Below are 6,219 nucleotides of genomic sequence, written 5' to 3' on the forward strand. Positions count from 1 at the left end.
TCTACCAGAGCCTTGGGTAGCTCCAGAGGCACAAGGACTGCCGGGGCCAGAGGCATTCAGCCAGACAGGGTATGAAACAGCTGCCAGATTTAGCTTGTAAACGCACCGAGAGCAGAGCTGATAAGAACATAAATATGCCTCTTGGACTCATTTCTTCCTCTAGCTGTTTAGAGAGCCAGTGAGATCTGTCAGATCCATACACAGAGCCACTGGGAGAACTTGTCTCTTCAGCTCTGTGTAGGGAGGGAGTTGTCTCTGGCTGTCTAGGAAGGGTTCCAGCCAACACAGATCGCACATGGATTAGCGCTCCTCAGCATGGTTACTCTTTATTGGACCAATATTTCAGCTCCCTTTCACTGGAGTGTTTGAAGTTAGTACCAAAGTGAGTATCTTCTCACTGCTTTTAAATAGAACCACAGAACTGTAGAGTCATAGAATTGTTTAGGTTGGAGAAGATCTTTGATATCGAGTCCAACACTAAACCATGTCCCCAAGCACATCTACGCATCTTTTAACCCCCCCAGGGATGGTGACCCCACCACTTCCCTGGGCAGCCCGGTCCAGTGCTTGACAACCCCTTCAGTGAAGAAATTTTTCCTAATATCCAATCTAAACCTCCCCTGGTAACCAAGAGGCATTAAATTACACAGTAATTACTGTGCAGTGGATGGATAACAGCCTGGGTAGTTCTGTGCCATTGCAAGAAAAATGTATGGCCATCGCTGTGTTTGCAGTGCTGCAGATTCATTGTGGTTCCCTAACACTAATTACCCAGTAATCTGTATGCACCTGGAAAAAGCCAGTGCTGAGATTTCTCAATTAAACCAGGTCACCACAGAGCTGCATAACACTTCCCAAATATTTGTGTCTCTCTTGTTTTAGCTGTTAGATAATTTTTATTCATAGGCACTGGGCTAAAACTAGGCAGTGGCTAGAAGAGGTTTCTCTCTTTAAGGAAAAGCTTAGTTATTTTTTTTTTTTCTCTAGAGGTTGTTGCAGAAATTCAGCTTTCTGTTCAGTGCAGGATTTTACAGTCTAATAAATTGATACAACAGTGTGTAAACAAGCTGTGCAAATAGATATGTGGAGCCATGCCTTTTACAGGGGTTTGTTTTGTAACAAAAGAGGAACTTCCACAGGAGTGGTATTCTTAGGCAATAATTATAATTTGCACAGTGATGTGCATTAGCATGCTAAAGGATACTGCTAGCTCTGAATTTGCTGCCAGCAGGTTGCATATTTTAAGTGCAGTGTTTTGCTCCAAACAGAAATCCCAAAATATTTACTGACCTTTGTTGCTGCAAAACTCCAGTTACTCGGCCAGAAGGAGCTGCTGACATCACATTCGTGTCATCAGAAATCCAAGAAGTGCCCCTTCTATCTTTTTATCTAGTCCTTGATGAAAAAACCAATCCTGAAATTGATAAATGCCATCCATGGCCCTGATCCAACACAACTCCATCTCACCAGGCTGAATGGTGAGAAGAAACACATGTTCAATTAGCATAAAAGGTTGGGGGGGGCTACGATTGCAGCAGAAATTGTAATAATATCCATTTCTGCCTGATAGGCCTGGCAGGATTTGCTGATTCAGTGAAGTCATTTTTGAGGCTGGGTTCTCTCTCTGAACCCTCTCAGGTGGCCCATCAGCTGCCCACTGCCGCGTGTGGCCGGACGCCGCTGTGTGACACGGCGTCACTCCACATAGAGCGAAGGCTCCCTGTAAACATCAAAGGTGCAACTAAACCCAGCCAAAGGCTTTTCCATCGCTGCCACCTCACATCTGATGCTTTTTAAGCTATGGAAAGTAATATATGATGCCTGATGCAACTCAGTTCTTACTCTCCTTCCTGGCACAAAGCCAAAGCTCAGCTCAGTAAAGGGACTTGATGACTCTGTAGCCCCCAAACACCAGAAGAACTTTGCACAGAGCTTACAAACCAGGAGATGTCAGCAAAATGAGGCATGGGTATCAATGACAATTATAAATTACTACAATCAATTGCAATGATACAATATCAGTTTCTCTGCCATTCCCCAGAGACGTTGCTCACTGGGAGTTCTCAGGAGGGTTCACCTGCCCAAGCCCAGGAGCCTGTGAAGGTGCCTTCCCAGCAGAGAACAAGGGGTAACGCTCCATTAGCAGCTGTCTTTCCCCTGTTGCCTTTTCAGGCAGCTTATTGACAACTCACCTAAAGTCATGACAGAGTCAAACCTGATTCTTCATTTTCCACATCATTTTAAGCCCCCAGCTAAAGCCTGTGATGAGCTAAAGACAGTCTCTGCACTTACAGAAGTGAAAACACGAGCGCTCGGTCCAGCTGCTTCGCTGCTCATCTTCACAACCCAGGCAGCTTCCTGTGTGTCAAAAATATGTCCTCTTTATTCCCCTTTAAAGCCATTTTCCAGTCCTAAGATACTCTTATAACACATTTTTATTCACTGTAGATCAAGAATCGAATACTTATTCCTTTGCTTCTCTTCAATTAAAATGCCTACACTGTATTTGAGGCTGTGACCCTTTCTAATGATACCTGACACCAAATCTCATTGTGAAAAACAACAATAGATTTGTGTAAGTAGCCCTGGCTTTCTAAAGAAAAGAACACCAAACATAATTCACCTGTTTTCAAATAAATCTCTCCTTCCAAGTATTATTAAATCACAGGGAAGACCATCAGCATGTACACATGGAACTTCTGGTCGACACCTGGATGTCTCTGCTATCACCATGCCCCAGTATAAAGCCTGATTCTTATTTTGATTTGTGGGTTTCTCTCCATTTCCTTTAGATGAAGATTATTGTCACAGGTGCCTAAGGTTTAGTCTTTACCTTCCAGCAGACAAAAAATAACTACCAGCTATAAGAAATGCTCTAAATATGTGGGGGTTTGAACAGCTCAGAGGGAAAGACAGTTTGGAAACCAAAATATCCTGGAGGCACTTTCTCCATCCACAGTATATTTGACAAATTGACTTTTGCTTCCAGGGCAGGCATCCAGTTTCTTCATTAGTATAATGAGCCTCAGTCTTCTTTTCCCAGACTTGGTTAATTTGAATGAGAAGTCAGTTTTATGAGATGTAGCAACTAACAGTGTCAATAGATTTCGAATTGTGATTAGAGATCACTTAGTGCAATGCAATCCCTCTCTCCTGCAGACCAAAATACATTCATTCAGTATTCTTAAAACCAAATATCCTTTCTCCTTGCTTGCCATGACACTCCAGTGTGCTGTCAGGTACTGTGGTGACTCGAATGTTCTTCTAGTGTATAATCCCCTTTTATATTCTGTATCATGTATAGACTCAAAGACAAAATACCTGCATTATCTTAAATTAACTAGGTAAAATGTATTTCAAAAAGTTTCTTGAGTCAAAAAGTAGCAAATCATTGTATGTATTTTCCATATTTGTATAGGTTTCATTATATTCTCATTCTAAGTTACTCTTAAGTCTCTTTCATATTTAAAAAATGAACTACACACCTATCATGCAAAATGTAAAGAAGTATGTTCAACTAGTTCAAATTAGATATACAGTAAAAATACACTTCCAAAGAAATATCATTTCCATTTTTGTTCATGTTTTTAACAGAATTTCAGACTAGTACATCAAATGTGGAACTGTACAAGTATGTGAAGAAACATTAGGATTGCAGTAGTAAAAAAATGTACAGCATTCAAAACCAACAAGCTCTAAACAACCAAACAATACCACAGGATTGAAACAATCATGGGGACAACATAGGTCATCGGAGCCAGAGAGTGAATCCTAATGCACCTACATAAAGACCCTACATAGAATATTGTCTCTTATTTATATTCAAAATCCCTGATTTGATTCAACCAGACAATTTCTCTAATTGTCTCTTATAGGTTTTAGATTAACACCAGAGTATTCCCCTTGGTAACTGACAGTTCTTTGAAAAGGCAATATTGAGGATTGGTTTGAAAGGTATTTCCATCCATGGGTTCAGGTAGTTCAAACTCAAGTTCCCAGACAGTAGCAATGTGATTTTAAAAGACCCCTTTGGGTTGTTACCTGCCACATTTGCAGCAACACGTGAGGATTCAGGAGTCAGTTTTTAAAAACCGTGTACAGGTTACTACACAGGGGTTTAATTATGGGTTTTAATTATCTAGCAGTGGACCAACATTGCCTTTTAAATCAATAAAAGATCCAGCTAAGCATGTAAAAAGAAAAAAACCTCAAAAAATCTCCAAGGTAAATGACAACAAACCAGACATTCCACACAGCAGAACCTCCGTGTCTGAGTGTCTCTGAAAGGGGGATATGTTCTCCTTTACAGTCCCCTAACCAGCACAAGTTCCTTGTTAGACTTTTATATGATGAAGAAAAATGTCTTGGACAAACCTGTAACAATTACTAATTCAACCCAAATTATCATTTGTAATGTTTGATTATTGTGCAAAAACATAATGAGCTGTTCCAGCCTACTGGGTTTGGTGACCAGAACATGATCCCTCACACTCATCTTTGCTAGTTGGGATTTTTTTAGGACTATCTTGCTTTTCAGATAACTCACCTGTGGGGTTTTTTAAGCTGAAGTGTAAAAAAGGCTAATAAATGACCTAATTATGTCAGCATTCCTATCCCACAGTCCTCATGCTCTGAGATCTCTCCCTGATCTCGGTAGGAATTTGGCCTGCACGAGAATGGTGAATTTTCAGCTGGGAAAGCTGGATAAATGTAGCACTTCAACACAAAAACTGTGTTACGAAGGGGTCTGGGTACCGAATCACCCTCAGTGCACTGGAAAGGGCAAAGAGCCTGAACCCTGGCACCTATTTTGCTGTCTTTTTGCAATCATCTTTTAGCAGTTTTGATCCAAGAGGAATGACAGGTTAGAGAGCCAGCCACAAACAACATCTGACTGAAACTGACTGAAACAGGTTTGAAAAGGAACAACAATATGCATCTTAGGTACCACTCAAAATCTATAAAACTACTGGGCAAACAGCATAGTGTGTACTCCTTCTTATACATAGTTAAACTTTGCTGAGGTATTTCTTTAATTACAGAAAAGCATCTTTAAAAACAATAGGAAAAAAACTCAAATGATGAGTTATATTCTGCACAGATTTTTCGGGGAGAAAGAGTTAAATTGTATTGAAAGGTCCAGAATCATGAAAGGAATAACCACTTTTATTGTCATCAGTAAGATCAGTTTTCCTTGACTTTTTATTCCTTCAAATCATTACAAGAATGTAAGGCTGTGACTTTATAAAACATAATTTTGCCTTGATTTTGCCCACCAGTGTCGTAAAATAACCTGAAATACTTCTGCCTTTTTTCCTAGGACAGTATTACCCAGTGCCCAGCTCTAAAATGGGCTGACTGGCCACACAGCTCTGGGTACCCTGCTTGCCTGCCCCATCTCTGGCACAAAGGCAAGATTGCTTTCACAAACGCTGGCTGATGTCGTTTCTTTTATTTTTTATTTTTAAGTATAATTTTTATTTTATTTTTATTTTTAAGTATAATTTTTCTGCTTGAATTTTAACTTCTACCTGCAACTAACAGCTATTTCTCTAGGATGAAGACACCTAGAGTGTTGTACAAGCTGGATTTCTCACCCATACGTACTTTGGAAACCGAAGGAATGTACACATCATATTCAGAGTTTATCCTAGGCAGATACTGTGTCTGAAGTGCAGTTTTCTATTCCTTTCACATACAATCAGCCTATCTGGACTGTGACACTACTGTTAAATGTAACTGCAGCCATTACCAAGTAGTTTCCATAAGTGGTTTTATTACTGGTTAGATTTTACAAATTCTGGTATTCGAACAGACTTCGACCTTAAAATTCTAAAACAACAAAGCAACTGATGAAAGGCTTAGGACTATCCAAAGTAACAAACTCTTAACATTTTTGCCCTGGTCATAAATATACAGAGAGAAAAAGAGAGAAGTGGACATGGAATCCAAAGTATGTAGATAAAACAGTATATAAGGCACATGGCAGTCTTTGAAAATACAGAAGCTTTAGCCAACTTAAATTAATTGCTGTTTCCCTTGCTCAGTCCACAAAACTGTACAGTTACACAAATGTTGTGTTGCAATAGATCTTCCAAGTTATTCTTCAGTCCGTACTCCGTAATACCAGAACACTACTTTTCCTTCTGTTTTTAGGAGAGATCCTAATTGTGGTTAGTCAGTTGCTCAAAGCCTCTATTAAAATACACTTGGAATTTC

The sequence above is a fragment of the Gallinula chloropus genome, assembly GCF_964237585.1.
Source record: "Gallinula chloropus genome assembly, chromosome: 18".
Taxonomy (NCBI): domain Eukaryota; kingdom Metazoa; phylum Chordata; class Aves; order Gruiformes; family Rallidae; genus Gallinula; species Gallinula chloropus.